General features: G+C 38.3%; 1 protein-coding gene across 1 annotated transcript in view; it reads left to right on the top strand.

Moving 5' to 3' along the window:
• Positions 1–16,421, top strand: part of Grm8 (glutamate metabotropic receptor 8) — an 817,026-nt gene that overhangs the window by 573,398 nt on the left and 227,207 nt on the right. The gene's annotated exons all lie outside the window — the stretch shown is intronic.

Raw genomic sequence — 16,421 nt, 5'->3', positions numbered from 1 at the left:
TTGCTCAACTATTTCATAGCAGCATTATTCATTATAGCCAGAACCTGGATACAACCTAGATGCCCCTCAAAAGAAAGAAGAAAATGTGTCACATTACATGTTGGAGTGCTACTCAGAGGTAAAAACAGTGACATATTGAAATTTGCATTCAAGTGAATGGAACTAGAAAAGGCCATCCTGTGTAAGGTAACCCAGAACCAGAAAGACGAGCATGGCTCGTAGTCACTCATAAGTGGATACTAGCTGAAAAGCAAAGGATAATGAGCCTATAGTCCATGATCCCAGAGAAGCTAAGTAACAAGGTGAACCCTCAGAGAAACATATATCAATCTCCCTGGGAAGGAGAAATAGACAAGATCTTCTGAGAAAATTGTGAGCACAGGGTAGGGACAGAAGAAGGGATGGAAGGGGAGAAAGAGAAGTGAAGGGGAAGGGAAGAAAAACTTGAGGGAAAGGGGTGCTCACGATTGGGAAAGGACAGAGAGGGAGAGAAGGGAAAGAGATATCTTGATTGAAGTAGCCATTATGGGAGCAAGAAACCTGGCAACAGAGAAATTCCCAGCAATCCCTAAAGATGATCCCAGGTAATATCCTAAGCAGTTGTGGAGAGGGTGCCTGAACTGGCCTTACCCTGTAGTCAGATTGATGCTTATCTTAAATAACTGCAGTTTATAAGGATCATAATTTTATTTCGTCATTACAAAGTAAAATTCTTGTTTGATTCTTCTTTTTCCACATTCATCATATCCATTTCAGGAACTTTTACCTCCTTTTTTTCTCCTTTTTAATATTCTGGAATGGACTTGACTCTGTCTTTATATTCTCAATATACTTTTTATGAATGGGATGTCGGATCCTTATCATTTTCCAACTTCAATTCTAATAGTTACCATACTTCCTCGTGTGGTTCTCCATCATACCTGTCTCCTTTTCATCTCATGCTAGTGCCTTTTAATTTTTATCTCCACTCCAAAAATATTCACTGAACTGAGCATGAACCTCTGACCAGGCATTGCTATGGGCACTAAGGTATAGCTATAAATAATAAAACCAATATTTTCTGAGTGTTTACTGTTCTACTGAACTACTTTGCACACTTGATTCTATTGTTGCTTGTGAACTCTCATGGCCTTTACCCTAGATGCTACAGCCTGGGTTTATTTTGAGGCAATCCTGAAGATCAGCTCTGAAGTGTGTACTCACTACTTTGATCATCATTGTGTCAGGATAACAACCAAACTTAAGGTTAGGGGGATGTGCATAGGCTGCTGGTTTCACTGTTTGGCAATCCATCATGATGGAGAAAGCATGGCAAGCCTGGTTTATGTGGCTATGGCCTAGCATATCTTGCTCCACTACTTAGATAGTAGAAACTTAGGACAGGTTTTTGCATAACTTCTGACCCCAGTGACAGACTTCTTCCAGCCATATCACTTGCCCCAAAGGATACACAACCTTCCAAATACCAGTAGTTGGGAACTAAGTGTTCAAACACACGACTTCATAGGGAACATTTTACATTCAAATCATGACAGGTTAAAACCAGTTCAAGTCAGAAGGTATCCTGGGTTGCAACAGCAAGGAAATGGAGAGCTAAATGATGAAGAAATAAAAAGGAAAATCTTTGCAAGATGTTTGTACAGTTGAGTAACTGTTGCTTAGATCAGCTGCAGACCTCTGGTATGACAGGCTAAGGCAAAGAAGCATATAGTAAGCAGTGGTACGCAGGTGGCCAAGGAAGCACCCTCTGAAATGACAGGTGGGAACAGGACCCTAGGTGAAAGAAAGAGTTAAAGCAAGTAATTTACTCAAGAAAGAAACTTCTAGTCTGAAGAGTGTCTGACATCCTTATAGTACAGGGCAGTGCCCAGGCTACAGGAACAGGACGATACTAAGGAACAAGGTCAGGCAGATTGGGTCACAAGGCATCCTCTTTTGCATGTTCTTCCATCATTGATGCTATTCTTCCTCAGTGGTGGAGTTGAACAATCAGCAGGCTGCTCTGCTGAGATGTTTCCAATGATCACTTTCTATGGCTTTGGAGAACTACTGCTCCCTTGCTTTGCAGTGCTTTCCTAGGGCACTACCTGTTTTTGTATTTATTTGTTTGTTCATTTTCGGTGCAACCTTTTCAGATGCAGTATGCATGGATTGCTTTCCTATGGTTCTCTGTGCCTTCATTGGATATTCACAGACTGAGAAGACAACAGGAAAATACAACAGCAACAAGCACCAAACAGGATTTGTAGTTGGTGTAGTTTGTCCGTCTGTCTTCCTCTCTTTCTCCTCTTCTCTTTATTTTTGTTAGCAACATTAGCCTTTGGTAATAGATGACTTTTTTTTCCTGTTTCACTGCAAGGCAAACAGCTGAGTCCTCTGTTTTGATTTTGTAAAGGACAGGGACGTGAATGTGTGTGCACAGATGGAAGCAGGGGCTACAATACAGGCAAGAGCACAGGCAGGAGGAGCTCTGTGAGGGACAGCACCTGAGAAGAGGCTCAGTCATGGAAGTCTTTGCTCCTAAGAGCTGCAGTCCCTCGGGGATCTGAGAAGTGCTACACCAAAGGCAGGGAACTTTGGGAGTGTTGCCTAGAGACTGCCAAGATGACTTGTACAGCTTCAAACAGCAGTGGCTGTGAAAGTTGGTTTCTCAACACTCTTGATATCTGCTAAAATGTTCTTCATATACATATGTAACCCCGTTCCCTTTGTGCAATACTTGGCTTGCTCGAATCACACTGCTCTCCATCCTTTCTTTCCAAATGAGAAACTCGTACCATGAAACAAGTACTAATGTTCTCTTAGGTAGAATACTGCACTAGTGTGTGAACATAACAGCATTAAAAACTACACAGTGCAGGCTTCATAGCTGGCCTCAGTGCCCAGCTGGTAGACTGTCAGAAATCTGTCCTGTCTTAGAAGTGGTTGGGGGCAGAGACAGGATGTAGCAAGGCAAACTGCCAGCACGAAGAGGGGGCCTGTAGCTCTTTTGCTTTTATTTCTTATTTCATTCTTGCCTCGGGTGAACAGGTGTTCTCTTTCTGGGCACTCCACCAGGTATGTTTTTAAATCCACTTTGAGTCATTTTCCAATACTTTCTAGATCCTGGAATGCAGTGGGTATTTACTTTGGTTGATGCACTTTCTTCTGGGTTTGTCTTGATGTTTACAGTTATGTTAGTGGGAAATTGAAAAAGTCCAGAAGAGAGAAATCTATCCAACAATTTATTTCTCTAAGGGTTTCAAATTCATTCAACCAATTCTGTGGTATCAGATGTAAAATTCTAAATACATACACTGTATTTAATACAAACTGTGTATTTAAAATTTATACTTTTCCTTGAATCAAATATTTTTCTATATTTATGAAGATCTTATATGAATTTGAGTATCACTGGAGTTTGTAAAACTATTTTCTTCTTAACGAACTCATGTCTCATACCCAAACCAATGTTCTAAATACTTCCCTCTTCAGTTTACATGCTGGCATATATGAATATATTAATATATATTAATATTACATATTTTTGTATTTACATATTTTCCTTCACTTAGTTTCTAATCAAGATCATTTTTATGATCAAATGATTATATATAAACATATATGTATATATAACTATATACCACAGTTTTATGAAAGTTATTGCAACATAGCTAAGGAAATTCTGAGATATTTTTGGGCTAATCTTGTTTTGTTAGAAGAAAATAATAGTATTTATGCTTATAACTTTCAGTGTTTTTGAATACATTTTGGAAGTGGTAAGGTATTTCCCATACCAGAGTGAATTATTTCTAACTCTCTTATGGCCAATGCTGGGTGGCCAGTCACAGTTTCATCAGAATTTTACTGATTTATGTGTAAGATATCTTTTGTTTTTGCATAACTGTTCAGTGACACACACCAACCGGCAGGAAAGGCTGAGATTCCCCAGGAGGTTTGGAAGACCTTGCTAACTTGTCTTCTGTATACTGAATTAGAGAGTACCTGGATTCAGTAGAAAGAAAAGACTATCAATACCTGAAGGATTCAGGGAAGTCAGCCCAGCAGAGGCAGGGCCTAAGTCTTGGTCCTGATCGAGAAGGGAAGAATAATAAAAAAAAATTGTCCATGAGGGTGATTGAGCACAACCTGTATAAAGGAGCCCTGATGCTCAGAGAAGAAATCAGAGATGGGAACCTGTTACCCACACTGGAAAAGAGATAGCTCTTTAAGTCTGTGTGAGAAGACACCACACACACACACACACACACACACACACACACACACACACACACACTTCAAACACATATGCACATATGTACATCCATACACATGCTAACATATATACACACACATACACCCACATATATACTTTCACACACGATAAATAGGCTTAATGTATATCATACTGCTTTTCACAAAAGTTCTAGGAGAAAATGTTATTTCAATCTAACAGAAATTAAAATGAATAGATACTGTGAATGCATTGTTAGCTGACATTCTTAATTTCCAGATAATTTCCCTTCTCTTTTGAACCTTTTGCTGCAGTCAATAATTCTTGTCTGGATTCTTGTCTATATGCATGCATCTCTCACCCTTCTATTAGCAGCAGGGATAATTTTTGCTAAGTTATCTTTACTTCAAGGAGTGGTGCAAAATACATGCCTCACCTTGTGATGCTCAAACTTCAGAAGATGTTGCTCAAAGACTTAGAAATAGTATTAGGAAGTTTTCTGTGCTCTTTCCATGATGAATCCAACCCTAGAGAATGGTCCAAAATTCCCTGCTGCTATAAACTATCCTATGAGTAAATACTTCCTTGATCTTCAAGACAAAAGAACTGGCAGGAATCTATTTTTTCTTCCTGTGTATAGCAATTAAAATTTAATAAGCCCATGACATTATTTTAATCCTATTGAATACCAACAAATCTTACTCTGAATGACTTGTCAACCGTACTCCAATTTTGGCTTACTTTGTGTTCAAGTGTACAATGGAACTGGCATAAGTCACTGGGAGGAAAATGTCAGTACAATTTTTAGGTCACTCCTCATTCTTACCTTGTTTTGTGCCTTTTTCTGTATTTGTTGCCCATGCAGTGTAGCTCCCTGCTTGCAGCTATACACTAAATACCAAGCATTTCTAGTATCAAATTGTAAACCTGTACATGTTGAGTTTTATATCTCTGCATGTCATCCTGATACTTTATATGTCTTTTCTGTAATCTGAAGTTTATAATATTATCAATTTCAAAGAGAATATATTTTATAAAATATGCAGTGATTGTGTGTATATGTGTGTGTGTGTGTGTACAAAGTGCTATGCTCCTTTCTAAATCAATAGAATGATCAAGTGCACATATCATTTTCTATTGTGCTGAAGCACATGTTGTTATCACAAAAGTCTAAAAATTCTCTTTCTAGGCTAAATTCTAAGTGTTTACAGTGCACCATTACTTTTTGTAGCCTCTAGGGCAAATATTGTTTTCCCTGAATTTTCTAGCTCTTCCACATTCTGTAGCTTAGAGCTCTCTTTCTTCATCTTCAAAATCAGCCTTTCAGCTATTTTCCTCACCGAATCTTCCAGATCTCAGCCTATGTGTCTTCTTCCACATATAAGTGCATCACAATACCATTGTGCCTACCCAGAATGTCAATATAATTTCTTTATTTTAATTGCTGCATGCTACTGTAACATTTTGTATTCATTTAATATAATATGTTCCAGTGTTTCCGTAATTAGAACAAAAACATCTTTAATGGGGCACTCTGCTATCTACCATGGTTTATTTAGTACCCATAGTCAGATGATTACTTCTATTCTATGGAAGCCTATTAAGATGACAACTTATGCATTAAGAAGTCATAATGCGGTCAAGATAAACTACAAACAGCTATTGTCATTTATGAGAAGACCACTCAAACTATAGTGTGGACGGAAAGAAAGAATATGGTGTCTTGGATGCATCCTGATTGAAACTGATTGCTTCAGTGAGGAGCAGGTAGATTGAGCTGTGATTATAAAATACAGTCACTATCAAAAAGTTTACATGTATTTCGAAAGTTACAGGAAAGAACAAACACTTTTCAGATAATATAGTGATATGAATAATCTCTGTGGAATGTTCATCCTAATAGCCACATTACAGAATGATTGGAGAGATATAATTCTAGAAATAGGAAATTTTAAATATCGACGACAAACATCCGCTGAGTGTTAAATGGTAGTTGTCGGGGTAAAAAAAAATGTGAAACTGATTTCAGAAGTGTGTAGGAGACAGATTCAATGCACTTCTTAATGCTTGATTAGATATAGAAATAACATTAATTCTATAAAAACTCAGATTCTCTTAGTCAATGTAAATATTTTTACAGTGGTTACTTAAAGGTTATTTTATTACTTTACGTGTATGGAAAATTTGCCTGCATGTATGTTTGTTTACAATGTAAGTGTAGAAGGCAGGTTAGACTCCCTGTGACTGGATGAAAATACAGTTGTGCGTGCCATGTTGGTGCTGAGAATGGAACCTGGAAGAGTACATCTTCACTGTTGAGTCATCTCTCCAGCTGCATTATAGGCTAAATTTCATTAAAATCAATACACAGGAGGAACAGATCTACAGGGAGAAAGAGCCTTTTTTAGACATGTTTGATTGAGTTCCTTTTGTGATAACTAGGTAGAGGTTCAGTTGCAAAGAAGAGAAAGGAGCATAGGGTGTAACAACAAAGTGAAGGAAATACAGTTAAGATTTGACTCTTCAATGCCTTCTGATGGTCATGGTACCAAGCTGAGCCACAATTTTAGCAGGTACACGGATAGCATTTAGCTACTGCTGATGCAGATGTCGGACGTGTTCATGGATGCAAACAACCCTACCTTGCAGGTTCCATGATTAGCAGGCCTGCTCTTCTTCCAGTTGTCAAGAGACCAAACAGCCACAGCAATATCAGAACAGCAATAAAATCAAGAAAAGGAAGGAAGCATTAGACTTAGAAAGGAAAGAAGGGTGCATTACCAGCATTCTCCCCTTCAGAAGTTAAGAATAGAGTAGGGGAAGGCAGAGGAAGACTTTTATAGTGCCAGTGAGCCTGGATGTCAGAAGTTCATTTCTGGGCTAGAGCTTGCCTGTGCATGAATGCTTGCTAAATGAAGATGAATCAGTAGTTACAGAAGAACAAGAGAGGTCACATGAAGACAGAGAAAGGGAGGGTAAAAATAAGCACGCTGGATATCTTGTGAAATAACTTGATAATGACTTTTTTTTTTACATACCTGGGAAACTATTTTTGAAATCCCTCCAAAAGAAATTTACAACTAAATATTCTGAGCAATGGCAATGGCGAAATTACTAAGAAGGGATTTAATCTTTCAAGGGGTCACAGAGAAACACATTTCTTTACATACATACATTATAACACAACTGGTAAAAAACATCTATTTCATTTCTTTATGATTTCATTGTTTATTATCCAAAATGCTTAAGTGAGGAAGCAGGGGCTTCACGATTTTGTCCTTACTACTGCAGGTTGAGTCTGAATTGAAAACGAGTTTTGATTGTGTGGCTTCAGGACCAGGCTGAGAATTGTGTGCCACTGAGTTTGATCACCATTCAAGCCAGGCTTCTAGGCTTTTGACATTGTGAAGAAATGGTGACAGATCAGAGGATAAAAAGAAAAATCATTGCAGATAAAATTCGGTTCACACATTTTAAAGGCAGGTGTGCGCTCTGTGCGGTCGGGGTGCAGGGTCAAGCTGTTAGTGCCGATGAGACGGCAGCTCAGGAGAGCAGAAAGCATTTTGTGTTGTGTTGTGATGACAGTGAGTGACCAAGACATTGATCTTTAATCCCTGTGTTTGCCAGAGGGAAAAGGTGAACAGGGCAGCAAAATAAACACCCTCAAAACAGTTTCCTCAAATGCTACCTGAAAACCCCAACTCTCCCCAAGTCCTTCTGGGGGTGTCAATGAGAATCTAACCCTGTTTACTGAAAGTCATCGTTTCCTGTTCATAACAGTCAGAGAAGAATTGCAAAGGGATGGCTCAAGGAATGTCTTCTGTATTCTATAGTTAATTTTGTGTGAGCTTCATGACATTTTCCCCCTAATTTATTTACAATGACTAATAGATTTTATTTTATTAGTGTTAGTCCTTAAAACTAGAATTATGAAATCTCAGAGTTTTAAAGTCTGTGTGGTCAAAAGTAAAAATTTGTCTTCCTTGTGGTCTTATTTAGTTCTCATGATTACTGCTTTAATAATTGTCTATTCACTTTGACATAGCTTGCAGGAGCTATGACATACACAGGAAATCAAATAGAGAGAGAAAGAGAAAAGGGAAAGGGGGAAGAAGAGGAAGGGAGGAGAAATTATGAAAAGTAAAGTTACAGTATGTGGATATAAAATCACTTTATCTAGGGATATTATAAATTAAAGATTCTGGTAGAAGTTATGACCATTGGCTTAAAGGCTATAATATTAGAATTAGCAAAGGGAAAGATAAAACCTGGCGTTTGCTATAGAAATCAGCAAACACCTTACATTTTTGATTCATTTTATTTTCTTAAGGCTCGATCAAGTTCCTTTTATCCCGACTGCTTCTGCTTCAAAAAAAATATCCACCCACTCCTCAAATCTCTGTCTATATGTAATTTCCTAGCTCCCCGGAGGCTTGGTGAATTGTGTAGCATTTTTCCAGAAAAGAAGATTGCCTGGCTAAGAACTGCAGTGCACTGCAGCCTGGGTACAGCTCAGCTCTCAGCATTTCCCAATAATGCACTTCTAAAGTCTGTCGGTGGTTCCAGGCACTCTGTTACCAGTCTCGGCACAGGGCTGTTGGTCTCAGACTGCAACAACATGCTCTAATGGAAGCAGAATGAAGGCTTGGCCAAGCCCTACATTATATTCCCCAGTGAATGAGTATAGTAATTAATGGTAGAATGCCTGCGGGATTAAGATATTTATACTAGTTTGCATAAATATTTCGGATTGGCCATTTAATGTTGTTTGGAAAATGAAATCTATTTATTTTAAAAATTTGCTTTCAAAAGATCTGTACATCGCAAGAACTTAGTAAATTAAAAGTGTATAATCTACTCTTTGGTATTTTTTATTTTTTCGTAAATTATGCAAAGGTATTTAATACACTATTTATAGATGTATTATTCACAATTACTTTGCTAAGCATGTTCTTCCATAAAATTTGATCTATTCTTGTGTTTACATGTGTATAGTGTGTGTGTGTGTGTGTGTGTGTGTGTGTGTCACAGTGTACGTGGGGTGGTCAGAGAATGACATGTAAAGGAAAGGAAGTTCTCTTCTTTCATTGTGGTTCCAGGAATTGAACTCGGATTTCAGGCTTTTGCAGCAGGTGCTTCACACACTGAGTCTCCTTGCCTGCTCAAACACATATCCCTATAATGCTGTACTATGTACAGGTTGAAGGAGCACATCGTTTAAATAACTCCTGAAATTTCTTACTTTGTAGGAAGTTCATAGGAATAGCACTCCTATCTCCTTTGACTTAAAACTCAGATACTGATAACTGTTTAACTGAAGATGCTCCATGACAAAGACCCATAGCCATGTTCATGAGAGGTGTAAGAACCGAGTAACTGTACGGAAAGATCAGGTGAGAGGGGCTGCCACAGGTGTCCAACACTACTGTCCCTGTTCAAAGTCCCATCATTGCAGACTCTTCAAATGGTGCTGAGGTTGAGGGTGGAGAGAGTTCATTTCTGACATGACCAATGTCTCTTCCTTGACTGTGATGCCCTCAAAAATGGTAGACACACTAATAACCGGATGAACTCTATTATCAATTCATCAAAGCAGCATGGAAGTGAAGAGCATCCTTGTGAATTCTAGTACTCATCCCAAGCTAGAGACTATCTAAACCCCAAACCCAGCCCACTGTGAAACAAATAAGCCAGACCTAAACTAAATTAGGCAAACATACTTCATCCTGAAAACCACTTGCAAATATTGCTCAGTGTAGAGCAAGCATAGCCTTCCTTCTGGAAAACTGAGCATAAAGGAGATTAAAAATGACATTGGAGTTATGAAAGTTATTACAATTCAAATGGAGAAATACACATGCCTGTGTTCTAAAAAGGAAATTACTTCGAGAAATAAATAAATAATAAATAAAGTATAATAAATAAATAAATAAATAGATAAATAATAAATAAAGTATAATAAATAAATAAATAAATAAATAATAAATAAAGTATAATAAATAAATAAATAATAAATAAAGTAGCTTAATTTTGAATATTTTCAGATTTTTTCATAAAATTTTTAACCAGGAGAACTGATTGCAGTTTATTGTAATTTTAACTGAAACTGGTTGTTTTGTGAGTTTTAGTTTTTTTAGGTTAAATAAACTGCTGTTACATAATTGGAAGGATTATGTACTTTCCTTTTCTTTTAATGTTTTGTTAGCATATATTAATTATACATAGCAATGTGTTTTATTATTACCTTTTAATATGTGTACTTAATTTATTTCAATTATATTAACCCCCATGATACACTCACTTGCCTCCCTCCCATCTCTCTTTATCCTCTTCTTCTCCCTCTTCCCATCCAGTACTCCTTCAATATTCATGTCTCTTTTTCTAGGACACAGTGGGCTAATAAAAGTGCTTTACAGGTGTGTGGTGGGATATTGTTTACAGTAGGATGTGTACTTTATCAGTGGGTACACTTTGAAGTAAATATCTCTTCCTCTTCCATGAGTTGTCATCTGGACTTAAATTCTTGTGGAGGTATGGGGCTCCCATGAGCTCTTTCCCTCCCACGATGAGGAGCTAACATACTAAACTTGTGGAGATTTAGAGAAGTCAATCAGATGTCTGATAATCACAGTTCAAGAGTGCAATATCCATGCCATACCCATAAGCTGGTTTTTCTCAGCACTTAAATTCCTGCTGCTGCTTCTTGTGTAATGTTCTCTAAGCTTTGCATAGAAGTATGGTCAGTTGAGATGTTCATCAAAAGAGGAATGGACAAGGAAAATAATGTGTAAACACATAACGAAATATGGAAACAGAGACAACACTTTTGTTTCCTGGCTGCTCAGAACAAATAATCACACAGAAACTATATTAATTACAATAGTGCTTGGATGATGGCTCAGGCATATTTCTAGCTACCTCTTACATCTAAAAATTTGCCCCTTCTTTCTTTCTTTCCTTCTTTCTTTCTTTCTTTCTTTCTTTCTTTCTTTCTTTCTTTCTTTCTTCCTTCGTTTCTTCCTTCCTTCCTTTTCTTTTTTTCTGTTTTTTGTTTTGATTTGTTTTATTCTGTTTTGTTTCTCTGTAGCTTTTGGAGTCTATCCTGGGAATAGCTCTTGTAGGCCAGGCTGGCCTCAAACTCACAGAGATCTGCCTGCCTCTGCTTCATGAGTGCTGAGATTAAAGCATGCACCACCATCACCTAACAAATTAACCCATTTCTATTAACCTTTGTATCACCATGAAGCTGTGGCTTATCATTATGGTTTTGGTGTCTTTCTCCTTCAGTTGCTACATGGCATCTCCCTGACTCTGCCTTCTTTCCTCTTCTATCTCTGCTTGGATTTCCTACCTTGCTATATTATGTCCTGCCATAGGCCAAAGTAGCTTCTTTACTAACCAATGGTAATAAAACCTATTCACAACATTCCAGGGGGAATCCCACAGCCATTTTATTTTACTACAAAAAATTAAAAAGTTAAAAATTAAAAAATTAAAAAAGAGAAAGGGATAGAATTAGATAATATGCTAAGGGAAGTAACAGACTCAGAGAAACCCATACTGTGTGAACTTTCTCATACATAGATCCAATGTTATGTCTTCTAAATGTGTGCATTTATGTCTGAATGAGAATATGGGGAGCCCAAGGAAATAAATGGCCCCAGGATAGGGGAACAAAAGATCCATTAGGGGGCAAATAGGGAGCTCTGAATGTGGAAGGGAGGACAGTAAGAATAAGAATGTTTAAGGGATAAATGAGCCATGGAGATGGGGGACAATAGGAGATGTAGAAAGACCAATCGTAATTAAGGAAAATTAAGCCATAATGAAAGTTTATGCTTGGTAAGATAATAAAAATAAATGAACAAACAAACAAATAAATGTTTGAATGGAGATATCTTGTATGCCTGGATAAACCCGCTCCCAGAAGCCATAGGTTACTAGATAAAAATCTAGTGTACTAGATAACAGGCAATTGCTGTTATTGTTAATTGCTCATTAGAATTGATTGAGGAGAGCCTATAGCTAATGAAGTCGTATACCTTGTTTGCAGGACATAGAAAAAAAAAGCTGGATCTGGACTGGAAGCTTTCTCTCCGTTTGGCTAGATTTCACAGTGCTGACAATCGTTATGCGGGATGCTAGGGGAAAATTGTCATGGAATATCTCACTCATCTTTGGGCCCTGTACGCAATAATATCAACCAGGCAGACAAGATGAGTTGACTGGTATTATAATGTGAGTCTGTAATAGGGGTAACCGACTGCGTTCTTATCTTACTACTAACACCTGACACCGTAAACCAGTCAAAAGCCCGTGGTGAAGGTCATAGACCCTGGTTGGGAAGTTATTGCTCTAACTTCACTAAATAGGCTTGTTGTGCCATAAAATGACTTTCTAAATCAATATGATTTGCATATCAGTTACTCTGATGTGAACTTTGGTCAAGGAGGCTTCTTTTGGCAGTGTGTGTGCAGGAGTGGTGGGTAGCAGCAGTGTTATTATTGGTCAAAGAATAAATGGCTGTTAAATGTTCAGTTTTAAATGGAGCATCTTATAAGAGTCCTCCAAGGTTTAGGGAACATCGAGCAAGAATGTGTTTTCAAAGACTAGGTCCCACAGTCCTTTAAAGAAGATACACAGGTTATGCTAACAGATGAAAGTTCTTACTCAGAGTTTGTCTGGTTTGATCTAGCTATTGCCACCACACTTGTCGTGGATGTTTCATGGGTGTTTTCTTCCTATAATCTCTCTCTCACCCTCCATTCTCCAAGCCTGGACCTGTCAGTCAGCAATACCAGTCTTTCCTGTTTCTGTCACTGTAGAGTTTTTTAGCCTCTAAAATCAATGGCATTCGTCGTGTTTTCTTTTTCTTTCCTGCCCTGAGTTGCCATAGAAGCAAATAGTTCCCGCCACCCCACCTTGTACATTGGTCTCACAGACTTTTCCTTGTCTCTCCTCACAATTTATGAACCTCCCCTTGATACCTAAATATGGTTGTCACCAGATAACACCAAATTGTTCTCATACTTCTTGTACCTCCAAAGTGAGGGCTCTTATTCTCACCTTCCTAAGGAAAAATGTTAAACTCTCTGTATGAGCAATTTTTCTCCACTTTTAACAATAATAACCCGTTTTCTCTCTTTGGTGTGCTTGTTATACTACACACTGCTTGAAAAGGATCTCTAAGTTCTCTTTGCAGAGCAGAACCCATTCTTGTCTGAGCTCCTTCCTGTTCTTCAGTCCTCTTGCTTTTCCTATCAGTACCTTCATCCCCTCCACCCTGATGCTTCATTGTAAACACCCTCAAAAATCCCCTGCACTCTTGAGAGCCTAGAGATCTTCACACACATCCCATTGAAGACTGGACATTTGTGGTCCTTAAAAGTTCTAGGCACAGACACAGATATATTAGACAATGCTACCAAGGTTCAGATGAATTGGAGCTTGGGGCAGGGAAACCGAGGTAAGAACCTGCTTCCCTGCAGGGCATTTGAGAAGGGAGTAGTGGACATTAGGCATGTTTCAGCATGAAGTCATATTTTAGCGCAACACTTGCCTGTAGGACCCTTGTGAATGACATAGCCTTAGGGGGCTGGAGGCTGTTATAGAAAAATGGTAGAAATTACAAGACTAACAGATACTTTTCTAAATTCCAGGGCATTTCTGGCTAGAAATGACTTAGCTGTCAGATAGACTCCTCTGGCTAACTATCTCATAATGTTAGATAGTTTTAAAAAAATTGTTGCTGCCAACATGATTTTTAAATTGGACCAATTAGACTGCAGAGTCAGGAATCTAAACCCTTGAATGCATGTAAGAAATGGTAAATCTGCTTTGAGAAAGAAACTAGGTTCCCTTTTGAGGGGACAGAATAGCACTGGGAAGTTGGTTCAGCTGGCAAAATACTTGTAGGTTAAACACAAGCCAGAACCCAAGTAACACTGACAGGTATAGTGATGTAAATTTGTCCTCTCACCAGAGATAGGAAGAGTCCTGTCTAGTCATCCTACCCTAATTTGTGAGATCCAGGACAATGACACACTCAGTTTCATAAACAAATTCATACCTTCAAGGAATGACCCATAATGTTGTCTTCTGTCCTCCACATATACACATATATGCATGCATACATAATAGCATATATACAGTTGTAAGGTGTACATGGACAAGCACACACACAAGTCACCAATGCACCAACATACACACCAAGAAGACGAGTGTTGACTTGATTTATATGCATACCTTTAAATGCTTCTTTATTCTCTTCAATCACTTTGAATAAATTGTTGAGCCTGCAAGATATCTAGCTATTCTAGAGGATCCAAATATATTATGATGTGCTGATATAAAATATGTTTTAGGTGAAAAGATTTTATCCATGTGAGGAAATTAGGAAACATGTTGAATTTAAACAACTATGAAAATATGTGCTCAGTGAATAATTAATCTTTAAGGGTGTTACCAACAGAAACTAAGTATTGACTGGAAATGCCTGTCGAGGTAGTAGAAAAAAATAATCAAGAGAGCAGATAGAAAGACTGAGAGGGCAGGGTGTAGGTGTGTTAGCCTGGGACTCTGCAGTTTTAACAGGAGGAATGTGAATAGGAGCCTGGTCTAGTTATTGTAGAATTTCAATATTGGCATTAGCGAGATAAGGGTAGAGCCAAATACATACATAAAAAGAGTAAAGTTATCTTCTCTGTCTGATCACTTCCAGGGGCATCCTTCATTTGTCCTCTCACAGGCTTCCTGATAAGCCTTTCTGCAGTTCATGTCACAAAAGAATGGGCTCTGAAGCCGGCCTGTCTCTTTGATTGCTTCTACTTCTTTATCTCCTACCACAAGGCAGGGAACTGTCTTTGCTTAAGTATGACTTGGCATATGTAAATGTTAGCACAGGTGTGCTGTTGCATTTAGGCGAGAGAATGAATGGATGGGCACAGCCTACACCTACAAGTGTTCTGTCACAAACTCCCTTGGAGGGTGCTCATCACTCTGTGGTAGGCGTGTCCTGTGTTTAGGATGGCCCTTTAGCTTCACTGCCTAAGCAGGGACAGTCAAGAGAGAAATGGATGACATTATCAATATACTAAGATAACAGCAGGAAGTCAGACTGGTCAAAAGAAATGTGTCCTTCTTTTCTATTTCTCCAGAGGTGAGAAGACGTTTCACTTAGATAAACTTGAGAGAATTTTCTATTTTTTTAAGGATATTTTTTAACAAAAAGAGTATCTTGTATCTTGAAGCAGGGTTCTGTTCACATTTTCTAATACCAGCCTTTAAAACACGGAACTTAGAAATCACTGGGAATGTTTTCTAAGAAACAGATTCCAAAGAGAAATGACTTCTCTACAGGTGATGATGAATTTTCTAGGGAAATCCAAGAATCCATGCCTTATGAAAATTCCCAGTGATTCTAGGATATAATTAGACTTAGGAGTAATGAGGAGAGACATCTGTGAGATTTCCTCTGCATTGAGCTCAATAATTAATACTTTGGATTGACAAAGATAGGAGATGTAGAAGGATCAGTATTATGAATTTATAGGACTTCTAACAGTGTCCCTCCCACCCAAAGTCCCATTTGATTTTAGTCACATATAAGGAGCCTACGTCCAGCATTCTGAGCCTGTAGCTAGGTTACAAGCCAGCTGACTCATTTCATTCTACTTTTTTCCCCTTCAAAATGTTTCCAACAGAGTGTCTAAGAGTCTGCACTGTGATCCTGTTGCTTGATCCCCAAGGAACACGACTGCTTTCTGCTAGTCCCTACCCCTGAAAGGTTCTGTCACCTCCTTTTATGGTGACAATAACTAAGGTCGTGAACCTTTGTAGTCACACTCTAACCACATGTAAACCATATCAACCCAGACATAGCTGTTAGAAGAGGGAGTTTCTTATCACACTATTTTGAGCCAATATTTTTTATGTTCTACGCTAGAGACATACAGCTCAGCGATGTAAGCCCTTAGTGGCCTTTGGGCATATCTGGGTCACTTTGGTACTTTGTCTGGAGCCTGAAAATAATTGCTTAAAAGACACTAAAGGGAAAACCTCATAAGATATGAAAATGGAGCCTTGGGGCCAGAAAACAACTTCCAGTTGCTTTATGAGTAGAAAAAGGCAAAGGCGCAGAATCATAAAAGTCAAATCCAATATATAATAGAAAGATGAAAGTGGAAATAAAGGAAGAAGGTGATGAAAT

This window comes from Arvicola amphibius, chromosome 2 (genome assembly GCF_903992535.2).
Source record: "Arvicola amphibius chromosome 2, mArvAmp1.2, whole genome shotgun sequence".
NCBI classification, from domain to species: domain Eukaryota; kingdom Metazoa; phylum Chordata; class Mammalia; order Rodentia; family Cricetidae; genus Arvicola; species Arvicola amphibius.
Note: the sequence above shows the minus strand (reverse complement) of the source record. Positions and strands in the feature narration are given on the sequence as shown.